The sequence below is a fragment of the Chiloscyllium punctatum genome, chromosome 36, assembly GCF_047496795.1.
Source record: "Chiloscyllium punctatum isolate Juve2018m chromosome 36, sChiPun1.3, whole genome shotgun sequence".
Taxonomy (NCBI): domain Eukaryota; kingdom Metazoa; phylum Chordata; class Chondrichthyes; order Orectolobiformes; family Hemiscylliidae; genus Chiloscyllium; species Chiloscyllium punctatum.
In genome coordinates, this window is record NC_092774.1 from 37,578,339 (window position 1) to 37,591,143 (window position 12,805).

Genomic DNA, 12,805 nt, shown 5'->3' on the forward strand with positions numbered 1-12,805 from the left:
ACCTGGTTGGTGAATGGGAGAAATAAATCTGGTTAGTGACAAGGAGGAGTGGAAATGAGGGGGAGGGGCTGAGAAGGGAGTCGTGGGGGGAACGGAGTCGGGCGGTGGGGGGGAAGGGAGGGGAGGAAGGAAGAAGGGAGTCGGAGGGGGGAGGGGAGGAAGGAAGAAGGGAGTCGGAGGGGGGAGGGGAGGAAGGAAGAAGGGAGTCGGAGGGGGGAGGGGAGGAAGGAAGAAGGGAGTCGGGGGGGGAGGGGAGGAAGGAAGAAGGGAGTCGGGGGGGGAGGGGAGGAAGGAAGAAGGGAGTCGGGGGGGGAGGGGAGGAAGGAAGAAGGGAGTCGGGGGGGGAGGGGAGGAAGGAAGAAGGGAGTCGGGGGGGGAGGGGAGGAAGGAAGAAGGGAGTCGGGGGGGGAGGGGAGGAAGGAAGAAGGGAGTCGGGGGGGGAGGGGAGGAAGGAAGAAGGGAGTCGGGGGGGGAGGGGAGGAAGGAAGAAGGGAGTCGGGGGGGGAGGGGAGGAAGGAAGAAGGGAGTCGGGGGGGGAGGGGAGGAAGGAAGAAGGGAGTCGGGGGGGGAGGGGAGGAAGGAAGAAGGGAGTCGGGGGGGGAGGGGAGGAAGGAAGAAGGGAGTCGGGGGGGGAGGGGAGGAAGGAAGAAGGGAGTCGGGGGGGGAGGGGAGGAAGGAAGAAGGGAGTCGGGGGGGGAGGGGAGGAAGGAAGAAGGGAGTCGGGGGGGGAGGGGAGGAAGGAAGAAGGGAGTCGGGGGGGGAGGGGAGGAAGGAAGAAGGGAGTCGGGGGGGGAGGGAGGAAGGAAGAAGGGAGTCGGGGGGGGAGGGGAGGAAGGAAGAAGGGAGTCGGGGGGGGAGGGGAGGAAGGAAGAAGGGAGTCGGGGGGGGAGGGGAGGAAGGAAGAAGGGAGTCGGGGGGGGAGGGGAGGAAGGAAGAAGGGAGTCGGGGGGGGAGGGGAGGAAGGAAGAAGGGAGTCGGGGGGGGAGGGGAGGAAGGAAGAAGGGAGTCGGGGGGGGAGGGGAGGAAGGAAGAAGGGAGTCGGGGGGGGAGGGGAGGAAGGAAGAAGGGAGTCGGGGGGGGAGGGGAGGAAGGAAGAAGGGAGTCGGGGGGGGAGGGGAGGAAGGAAGAAGGGAGTCGGGGGGGGAGGGGAGGAAGGAAGAAGGGAGTCGGGGGGGGAGGGGAGGAAGGAAGAAGGGAGTCGGGGGGGGAGGGGAGGAAGGAAGAAGGGAGTCGGGGGGGGAGGGGAGGAAGGAAGAAGGGAGTCGGGGGGGGAGGGGAGGAAGGAAGAAGGGAGTCGGGGGGGGAGGGGAGGAAGGAAGAAGGGAGTCGGGGGGGAGGGGAGGAAGGAAGAAGGGAGTCGGGGGGGGAGGGGAGGAAGGAAGAAGGGAGTCGGGGGGGGAGGGGAGGAAGGAAGAAGGGAGTCGGGGGGGGAGGGGAGGAAGGAAGAAGGGAGTCGGGGGGGGAGGAGGGAGGAAGGAAAGAAGGGAGTCGGGGGGGAGGGGAGGAAGGAAGAAGGGAGTCGGGGGGGGGAGGGGAGGAAGGAAGAAGGGAGTCGGGGGGGGAGGGGAGGAAGGAAGAAGGGAGTCGGGGGGGGAGGGGAGGAAGGAAGAAGGGAGTCGGGGGGGGAGGGGAGGAAGGAAGAAGGGAGTCGGGGGGGGAGGGGAGGAAGGAAGAAGGGAGTCGGGGGGGGAGGGGAGGAAGGAAGAAGGGAGTCGGGGGGGGAGGGGAGGAAGGAAGAAGGGAGTCGGGGGGGGAGGGGAGGAAGGAAGAAGGGAGTCGGGGGGGAGGGGAGGAAGGAAGAAGGGAGTCGGGGGGGGAGGGGAGGAAGGAAGAAGGGAGTCGGGGGGGGAGGGGAGGAAGGAAGAAGGGAGTCGGGGGGGGAGGGAGGAGGAAGGAGAAGGGAGTCGGGGGGGGAGGGGGAGGAAGGAAGAAGGGAGTCGGGGGGGGAGGGGAGGAAGGAAGAAGGGAGTCGGGGGGGGAGGGGAGGAAGGAAGAAGGGAGTCGGGGGGGGAGGGGAGGAAGGAAGAAGGGAGTCGGGGGGGGAGGGGAGGAAGGAAGAAGGGAGTCGGGGGGGAGGGGAGGAAGGAAGAAGGGAGTCGGGGGGGGAGGGGAGGAAGGAAGAAGGGAGTCGGGGGGGGAGGGGAGGAAGGAAGAAGGGAGTCGGGGGGGGAGGGGAGGAAGGAAGAAGGGAGTCGGGGGGGGAGGGGAGGAAGGAAGAAGGGAGTCGGGGGGGGAGGGAGGAAGGAAGAAGGGAGTCGGGGGGGGAGGGGAGGAAGGAAGAAGGGAGTCGGGGGGGGAGGGGAGGAAGGAAGAAGGGAGTCGGGGGGGGAGGGGAGGAAGGAAGAAGGAGTCGGGGGGGGAGGGGAGGAAGGAAGAAGGGAGTCGGGGGGGGAGGGGAGGAAGGAAGAAGGGAGTCGGGGGGGGAGGGGAGGAAGGAAGAAGGGAGTCGGGGGGGGAGGGGAGGAAGGAAGAAGGGAGTCGGGGGGGAGGGGAGGAAGGAAGAAGGAGTCGGGGGGGGAGGGGAGGAAGGAAGAAGGGAGTCGGGGGGGGAGGGGAGGAAGGAAGAAGGGAGTCGGAGGGGGAGGGGAGGAAGGAAGAAGGGAGTCGGGGGGGGAGGGGAGGAAGGAAGAAGGGAGTCGGGGGGGGAGGGGAGGAAGGAAGAAGGGAGTCGGGGGGGGAGGGGAGGAAGGAAGAAGGGAGTCGGGGGGGGAGGGGAGGAAGGAAGAAGGGAGTCGGGGGGGGAGGGGAGGAAGGAAGAAGGGAGTCGGGGGGGGAGGGGAGGAAGGAAGAAGGGAGTCGGGGGGGGAGGGGAGGAAGGAAGAAGGGAGTCGGGGGGGGAGGGGAGGAAGGAAGAAGGGAGTCGGGGGGGGAGGGGAGGAAGGAAGAAGGGAGTCGGGGGGGGAGGGGAGGAAGGAAGAAGGGAGTCGGGGGGGGAGGGGAGGAAGGAAGAAGGGAGTCGGGGGGGGGAGGGGAGGAAGGAAGAAGGGAGTCGGGGGGGGAGGGGAGGAAGGAAGAAGGGAGTCGGGGGGGGAGGGGAGGAAGGAAGAAGGGAGTCGGGGGGGGAGGGGAGGAAGGAAGAAGGGAGTCGGGGGGGGAGGGGAGGAAGGAAGAAGGGAGTCGGGGGGGGAGGGGAGGAAGGAAGAAGGGAGTCGGGGGGGGAGGGGAGGAAGGAAGAAGGGAGTCGGGGGGGGAGGGGAGGAAGGAAGAAGGGAGTCGGGGGGGAGGGGAGGAAGGAAGAAGGGAGTCGGGGGGGGAGGGGAGGAAGGAAGAAGGGAGTCGGGGGGGGAGGGGAGGAAGGAAGAAGGGAGTCGGGGGGGGAGGGAGGAAGGAAGAAGGGAGTCGGGGGGGGAGGGGAGGAAGGAAGAAGGGAAGTCGGGGGGGGGAGGGGAGGAAGGAAGAAGGGAGTCGGGGGGGGAGGGGAGGAAGGAAGAAGGGAGTCGGGGGGGGAGGGGAGGAAGGAAGAAGGGAGTCGGGGGGGAGGGGAGGAGGAAGAAGGGAGTCGGGGGGGGAGGGGAGGAAGGAAGAAGGGAGTCGGGGGGGGGAGGGGAGGAAGGAAGAAGGGAGTCGGGGGGGAGGGGAGGAAGGAAGAAGGGAGTCGGGGGGGGAGGGGAGGAAGGAAGAAGGGAGTCGGGGGGGGAGGGGAGGAAGGAAGAAGGGAGTCGCGGGGGGGAGGGGAGAGAAGGAAGAAGGGAGTCGGGGGGGGAGGGGAGGAAGGAAGAAGGGAGTCGGGGGGGGAGGGGAGGAAGGAAGAAGGGAGTCGGGGGGGAGGGGAGGAAGGAAGAAGGGAGTCGGGGGGGGAGGGGAGGAAGGAAGAAGGGAGTCGGGGGGGGAGGGGAGGAAGGAAGAAGGGAGTCGGGGGGGAGGGGAGGAAGGAAGAAGGGAGTCGGGGGGGAGGGGAGGAAGGAAGAAGGGAGTCGGGGGGGGAGGGGAGGAAGGAAGAAGGGAGTCGGGGGGGGAGGGGAGGAAGGAAGAAGGGAGTCGGGGGGGGAGGGGAGGAAGGAAGAAGGGAGTCGGGGGGGGAGGGGAGGAAGGAAGGAAGAAGGGAGTCGGGGGGGAGGGGAGGAAGGAAGAAGGGAGTCGGGGGGGGAGGGGAGGAAGGAAAGAAGGGAGTCGGGGGGGAGGGGAGGAAGGAAGAAGGGAGTCGGGGGGGGAGGGGAGGAAGGAAGAAGGGAGTCGGGGGGGGAGGGGAGGAAGGAAGAAGGGAGTCGGGGGGGGAGGGGAGGAAGGAAGAAGGGAGTCGGGGGGGGAGGGGAGGAAGGAAGAAGGGAGTCGGGGGGGGAGGGGAGGAAGGAAGAAGGGAGTCGGGGGGGGAGGGGAGGAAGGAAGAAGGGAGTCGGGGGGGGAGGGGAGGAAGGAAGAAGGGAGTCGGGGGGGGAGGGGAGGAAGGAAGAAGGGAGTCGGGGGGGGAGGGGAGGAAGGAAGAAGGGAGTCGGGGGGGGAGGGGAGGAAGGAAGAAGGGAGTCGGGGGGGGAGGGGAGGAAGGAAGAAGGGAGTCGGGGGGGGAGGGGAGGAAGGAAGAAGGGAGTCGGGGGGGGGAGGGGAGGAAGGAAGAAGGGAGTCGGGGGGGGAGGGGAGGAAGGAAGAAGGGAGTCGGGGGGGGGAGGGGAGGAAGGAAGAAGGGAGTCGGGGGGGGAGGGGAGGAAGGAAGAAGGGAGTCGGGGGGGGAGGGGAGGAAGGAAGAAGGGAGTCGGGGGGGGGGGGAGGGGAGGAAGGAAGAAGGGAGTCGGGGGGGGGGGGGAGGGGAGGAAGGAAGAAGGGAGTCGGGGGGGGGGGGGAGGGAGGAGGAAGGAAGAGATGGGAAGTGAGGTTATTTGAGACTGGAGAACTTAATGTTGAGTCCGCTGGGCTATAGGCTGCCCAGGCGGAAGTGGAGTCGCAGGTAGACAGGATAGTGAAGAATGTGTTTGCTATGATTTCCTTCATTGGTCGGAGCATTATGTATAGGCATTGGGAGATCATGTTGTGGCTGTAACTTAGTAAGGCAACTTTTGGAATAGTGCGTCCAGTTCTGGTCTCCCTGGTTTCGGAAAGAACTTGTGAGACTTTGAGAGGGGTCGGAAAAGATTTGCGAGGATGTTGTTAGACTTGGAGGGTTTGACCTACAGGGAAAGGCTGAGTAGATCCAGGATATTTTCCCTGGAGCATCGGAGGCTGAGGGGCAGCCTTATAGAGGTTTATAACTAGCATGGATAGGGTGAATATCCAAGGTCTTTTCCCCAAGGTAGGAGAGTCCAAAACTATAGGGCATATGTTTAGGTGAGAGGGGAATGATTTAAAAGGGCCCTGAGGGGCAACGTTTTCACGCAGAGGGTTGTGGATGTACGGAATGAGCTGCCAGAGGAAGTGGTGGGGCTGGTACAATTATATTTAAAATGCATCTGGCTGGGTACATGAATAGGAATGGTTTAGAACCATAAGATCCACATGCTGGCAAATGGGACTAGATTAATTTCGGATATCTGTTTGGCACAGACGAGTTTGACCAAAGGGTCTGTTTCCGTGCTGTATGACTAATTGTCTTCGGTGAAAGCAGAAGTGTGGTTGTGAAGACTGGAGGCTGGGAGCAGAAGAAGTTACAATGAAATATTTGATTTATGAGAGAGCAACTGAGTGAGTGTGGACATTTGGGATTTTGGTGGAAAGTGGGAATTCATTGCACTGTGGGGATCAAGCCCTCCCTATCCAGTCATTTCAGCTGGTGGATGAGACTTGGCAGTTCATGCAGGCAGTCAATCCAGATAATATTTTATAAATTCCTGCTTTGGAAATAGAAACAGTCTGAGTCAAGACTGAGATACAGGCAAACTCTGACCTCATACCTTGAATGCATTGTCTGAGCTGAGATGCCACCTTTTGTTGTAAAGCCTTATGTTATCTTGAGAGGGTGCCTTACAGGAAGTTCTGGGATTTACATATTAATGATACCTGCAATCCATTCTAAAAGATGAAAGACTGAACAATCCCGATTTGTTCAATATATCATTTCAGTGGCAGGCCACAAATGTCTTTCCATAAATTCTGTGCCTTATGGTCTTATTCTCCACAACCACCTGATGAAGGAGCAGTGCTCCGAACGATTGTTCTTCCAAATAAACCTGTTGGACTATAACCCGCGTTTGTGTGATTTTTAACTGTGCCCAGGTTAGGGTGGATTGATCACGCTAAATTATGCATAGTGCCCAGGGATGTGCAGGTGAGGGTGGATTGGCCGTGCTAAAGTACCCATCGTGCCCAAGGAGGTGCAAGTTTGTGTGGGTTAGCCATGCTAACTTACACATAGTGTCCAGGGATGTGCAAGGTAGGGTGGATTGGCCAAGGGATATGGGCCAAGTGCTGGCAAATGGGACTAAATTGATTTACAATATCTGGTCAGCATAGACGATTTGGACCAAAAGGTCTGCTACTGTGCGGTATATCTTAATGACTCTGGCTTTCTACTAACGTTTGCCACGTCTCTTCTGTTCAGTTTCTCTCTCGTGTCTGTGTTAATACCTTGATGTATCTGGTTATTCCTCAAGATGCATTCCTGATTCATCCTGAACTGACACATTTTATTTTGCTTCCCAAAATCAGACCTGCTCACTCTCAGCAGTATCCCACTGTTGTGAAAGATATTAACTTTCAGGTGGAGTTATCCAATATATAAGTCTTGACGTTTTTGCTGTTCTGATCTTGAATCAGCACCTTCAGGAGAATTACTTAAAGCGGAGTGAGAACAGAGGAAGGGGAGGAGAGAGAGAGAGAGAGAGAGAAAGAAAGAAAGAGAGAAGGATGTTGCTTTCAATTTTGTGGAATAACAAAAGAAAAGAATGCTCCACAGAAAGTAGGAAAGCTTGTTCTGAATTTCTACCCTGCACTGACAGTGTTGTCTTTTGTAATGTCTTTTTCCAGAGTATTTGAAGATCCGAAGGGAGAAGTTTCAAAATGAACAGATGAAGGCCTTATGCCCGAAATGTTGACTCTCCTGCTCCTTGGATGCTGCCTGACCTGCTGTGCTTTTCCAGCGCCGCACTTTTCAACACTGACTCTCCCGCGTCTGCGGTCCTCACTTTCACGTCAATATCTGACAGTCACTCAATCGATTGGGACAGCCACAATTTTTGATTACAATTCTGTGAGAAGGAGCAAAGCTTTTTGGTTCCTATTTCAGTACATTTTCATGATCAGTGGGACTGGATGAGAGACCCTACTGTTGCTGCGCACTGAGTGTGGAGCCTGAAACTGTTATACGGCCTGGAAAGAGGAATTCACACCGGGGAGGGGCAGGACACACATTTGCTTGTGGCTGAAGCTTTGGACATGGAGAAACCGTGGAAGTGTGGTAACTGTGGGAAAGGCTTCCGTACTCCGTCTGACCTGGAGATCAATCGGCGCATCCACACCGGGGAGAGGCCGTTCTCCTGTCCCAAGTGCGGGAAGGGCTTTACCCAGGACTCTGCCCTGCTTAGGCACCAGCGGATCCACACGGGGGAGAGGCCTTTCACCTGCCCTGAGTGTGGGAAGGCCTTCAGCGATTCATCCTCCCTACTGACCCACCGGCGTGTCCATACGGGAGAGAGGCCCTTCAGCTGTCCCGAGTGCGGGAAGGCCTTCAGCCGTTCCTCCAATTTGCTGACCCACCAGCAGGTCCACACAGGGGAGAGGCCCTTCAGCTGCCCTGAGTGTGGGAAGGCCTTCAGCTATTCCTCCTCCCTGCTGACTCACCGGCGAGTCCATACGGGGAAGAGGCCCTTTTGCTGTCCCGAGTGCGGGAAGGCTTTCACCCGCTCCTCCCACCTCCGGTGCCACCAGCGATTTCACGTGCCATCGCAGGGGGTCTGACAAAGCGACTGCCGAGTGCCGTGATCGACTGGACTATCAACCCAGTTCTGGAATCTGTTGGGTTTGAATACCACCGCGGCAGATGGTGGAATTGGAATACGGTCAGAATCTAAAGATGAAACCATTTTCTGTGGGAGGGAGGGGGGAGGGGAGAGAGAAAACCCCAATCTGATTCACTCACTCCCTTTTTAGGGAAGGAAACTGCCATTGTGGGAAAGGATTCACTCAGTAGTCCCAGCTGCATCCTTTACCCAGTCTGGCCTACACGTGACTCCAGACTCACAGCAGTCTGTTTCACTCCACACTGCCCCCGTTCCAGGCCCCATGCGTTAAGGCTGTACCAAGGATCCAATTACAAAGGGACAACTCTGTGCTGACTGATAGTAAAGAAAGTGAGGTGGGGGGAGGGGGAGGGGGAGGGGGAGTGTGTGCGCTTTGACCTTGAGCTGTTTAAAAAGCAGCTACTTTCTCTACATCTTTTTGCTGGGGGGGATCTGAAGCTGTAACAAAGTTGGGTCACAATAAAGATTACCTGAACTTACTGCTGGGCTCAGACTCATTGAAAGCTTTGAGCTCCAGATGGTTTTTTGTTTTAAAGCTGCTCATTTCTTCCAGCCTCCTGCCCTAAGTTTCTAATGTCGTGTATCAGATGGAGCAGTGAATGAGTAGCTAGTATTGTTAGAAATTGTAAATTTTTAAGGAGTACAGGTACTGCATCGTTTCATCAACATTGTAAAGGTTACTGGCAGCACTGGGAGGTGTGGGCTGTGTTCGCTCGAAACTCTTATCTTTAAAATTGAGAATAGCTAAAATGATATATTCAGAAACATCATTGAAGTCTAAACGCATTTCAATTTTTTAAAAAGAGCTGCTGAAATCTTTCTGAAAATTGCACTGGAATATGTGCAGTTAGGCCACAGCTCAGGACAGGCTGTAAGGGGTGAATGACCTATTCCTCATTTTGTGAAATTGGTTTCAACTATGTAGACATAGTCAGAGTTGTAGAGCCGGAAACAAACCCTTCAGTCCATATCTTAAATGAATCTAGTGACCTATTTGCCAGCATTTGGCCTATGTTCATTTGTACCCTTCCTATTCATATCCCCATCCAGCTGCCTTTTAAATGTTGTAATTGTACCAGCCTCCACCACTTCTGCTGGCAGTTCATTCCATACACACACCACCCTCTGCGTGAAAATGTTGCCCCTCAGGTCCCTTTCCCCACTCCCCTTCAACCTATGCCCCTTTCGGACTGGACCTTTGGGAAAGACCTTGGGTATTCACTCTATCCATGCCCCTTACAAGTGTCTATAATTTTAAGGAGGGGAAAATGAGGACTGCAGATGCGAGACATCATTTTCCACACCCCCACCCCACTTTATTCCAGTCCCGTGACTTCAACTCAGTACGCTCTCTTGACCTTTTCCATCAACTTTTCAATCTATCAGCTCCACCCACTTCTCCAACCTATCCATCGCCAAACCGTTATTTCCCGATGCCTGGAGGAGGAACACCTCATTCTGCCTTGCGACCCTGCAACCACACAGGACAAATGTGGATTTCAACAGTTTCCTCGCCTCCCCCACTTTATTCCAGTCCCAAGCCTCCAACTTGGCGCTGCCCCTTCTGACCTGTCCATCATATTTTCCTATCTATCTGCACCACAACTCCCTCCGACCTATCATCTTGCCAACCCACCTCTCTCTCTCTCTCTCACACACACACACACACACACACACCTACCTTCATCTACCTATGGCATTCTCAGCTACCTTCTCCCCCAACCTCACCCTCTTCCCATTTATCTCTCAGCACCCCCCGCCCACAAGCCTCGTTCCTGATGAAGGGCTTATGCCCAAAATGTCAATTCTCCTGCTCCTTGGCTGCTGCCTGACCTGCTATGGTTTTCCAGCATCACACTCTCGGCATAATTTTAAGGTAACTGGAGGAAGGTTTCGGGAGAGATGTCAGAGTAGGTTCTCTACTCAGATAGTGGTGGCTGTGTGAAATGCACTGTCAACAGTGGTTGTAGAGTCAGATACATTAGGGACATTTAATTGACTCTTGGATAGGTACATGAAAGTTAGTACAATAAATGGTATGTAGGTCAGTCTGATCTTAGAGTCGGATAAAGGGCCGGTACTGTGCTATATACCTAAGTAGAGTCAAAAATGTTGTTTTATCAGCAGTACAGTCAGATCCGAGCAAACAAGGACATGCAGGTCATACTGCGCTTAGACAGAGTGAGGCAGACAGAGTTACAGCTGCACAGGAGGTGCGCAGAAGCAACATCAGATTTCATATTGGAGAGCTCCATTCAGCAGTCTAATAATAGCAGGGAAGAAGCTATTCTTGAACCTGTTGGTACATGTGTTCAAGCTTCCGTATCTTCTGCCTGGCAGAAGATGGTGCAGGAGATCATTCCCGGGGTGGGAGGGGTCCTTGAGGTTGGTAGCCTTTCAACGACAACGAGAAGTGTAGATGGATTTCATGGGTGGGAGGTTGGCTTCTGTGATGGACTGTACTGTGCACACAACCTTCTGTAGTTTCTTCCAGTCCTGGGCAGAGCAGTTGCCGTAGCAGGACGTGATGCACCCAGATTCAATGCTTTCTGTGGTGCATCTGTAAATGTTGGTGAGTGTCATTGTGGACATGCTGAATTTGTTGAGCATCTTGAGGAAGAAAAGGTGTTGTTGTGCCTTCTTGACCGTTGCATGGGTAGGTTTAGATATTTCGCCACTCCTTTCTCATTCTTACTAACTCCTTTACTTGATGCAGTCACAGTCAGTTTCATACCTTGTGCAAATCTCTTTTGAAGGTCTTCTTCAGAAGGATAAAATATTATGAGGGGCAAAGGTAGTGTACATACATAATATGAAATCTTTAAACTTGAATTCATTTTAAAGAGCAGAACAACGTATTTATGGTAAAAATGGGTAAACTTAACAGGTTTTATGAAGGGTGAGAGTGGGGAGTATGTGGAGGTGCATGTTAAAACAGGACTGAGTCTGCATGGCTTTGACAACAGGAGGTCATGTCTGACAAATCTATTAGGATTCTTTTGAGCAGGTAATGAGTAAGTTAGACAAAGGGAGAGCCAGTGGACGTGAGCGATTTGAATTTCCAGAAGGCCTTTGACAAGGTGCCGTGCAGGAGGCTGCGAAGTAAGATAAGAGTCCCTGGTGTAGGAGCAAGGTCCACCTCATTCTTGTAGAGGATTGGCTGACTGGCAGAAGGCAGAGAGTTGGCATAAAGGGGTCTTTGGAGTTCTAAAGGGGTCCATGCTGAGAATGCTTGGACAGTCCAGGAGAATGGTCAGAGAAGGGGCAGATGGAATACAATGTGGTAAAGTCTGAGGCTATACACTTTGGGAAGACCAGAAACAGAGACTGTTTTCAAAATGGGAAAGGCTTCGGAAATGTGAAACAGAAAGGGATTGTACCATTCATTCGGGGTGGTGTGGAAAGGATCGTATCATTGAGACTTGGGAGGATTATACCCTTAACGGCTGTGGGGGAGTAATGGATTATACCATTCAGAGGGGGACGATTACATCATTCGAAGGTGAAGGGGCGGGGAGGATTATACCATTCACATCACGGGGTGTGGATTGTACCATTCACAAGGAGAATTATTTAGTTTTATTTTTCAGAATTTCCAGGATACACGATATATGCCAATTTTACCCACCAGAAATCGACTGAAACTGGGTGCACTAAAAAAATCCAGCAGGAAGATTATCAGTAAAAAGGTCTAGTTTCGGTCATAGCAGTTATGGACTTATATCGTCACACTGCACAGAAACAGACACTTCAGTTCTACTCATACACGCCGACCAGATGTTCCAATCTGGCCCAGTCCCAAGTTCCAGCATTTGCTCCATATTCCTCTAAATCCGAACTATTCATCTCGACACCTTTTAAATGTTGTAATTGTACCCACCTCCACCACTACCTCTGGCTGCTCATTCCATACACGCTCTACCTTCTGCATGAAAACGTTGCCACCTCCACTCCAGGGAGAACAGCCTCAGCTGAGTCAACGTCTGCCTATAGCTCAAATCTGGCAGCATCCTTGTAAATCTTTTCTGAACCCTTTCAAGTTTCACAACATCCTACCAAGAGGAAGGATGCCGGAATTGTACACTTATTCCAAAAATGGCCTAAACATTCTCCTGTACAGCCACAACATGACCTCTCAAATCCTATACTCAATACTCTGACTAATAAAGGAAAGTATACCAAACATCATCTTCACTATCCTATCTACCTGCAACTCCACTTTCAAGAAACTGTGAACCTGGTCTCCAAGGTCTCTTTGTTCAACAACACTCCCTAGAACCTGACCATTAAGTGTAGATGTGCTGCTCTGATTTGTTTTTCCAAAATGCAGCACCTCGCATTCATCTAAATTAAACTTCATCTGCCACTCCTCAGCCCACTGGCACATCTGATCAAGATCCCATTGTAATCTGAGGTAACTTTCCTCGTTGTTCACTACACCTCTAATTTTGGTGTCATCAGTAAACCTACAAACTATACATCCTACGTTCACATCCAAGTCATTTGCATAAAAAATATAGAAAGGAGTGGACCGAGCATCGATCCTTGTGACACTCTGGTCATAAGCCTCCAGTCTGAAAAACAACTCGCCACCACCACCTTCTACCTTTTCAGCCAGTTCTGTATCCAAATGGCTAGTTCTCTCTGTATTCCATAAGATCTAACCTTGCTAACCAGTCTCCCTTGGGGAACCTTGTCGCATGCCTTACTGAAGTCCATATAGATCAAGTCCATTGCTCTGCCCTCATCACTCTTCTTTGTTACTTCTTCAAGCACTCAATCAAGTTTGTGAGACATGATTTCCCACGCACAAAGCCATGGCGACTATCCCTAATCAGTCCTTGCCTTTCCAAATATGTGTAAATCCTGTCTCTCAGGTTTCACTCCAACAACCTGTCCACCACCGATGGCAGGTTCCCTGG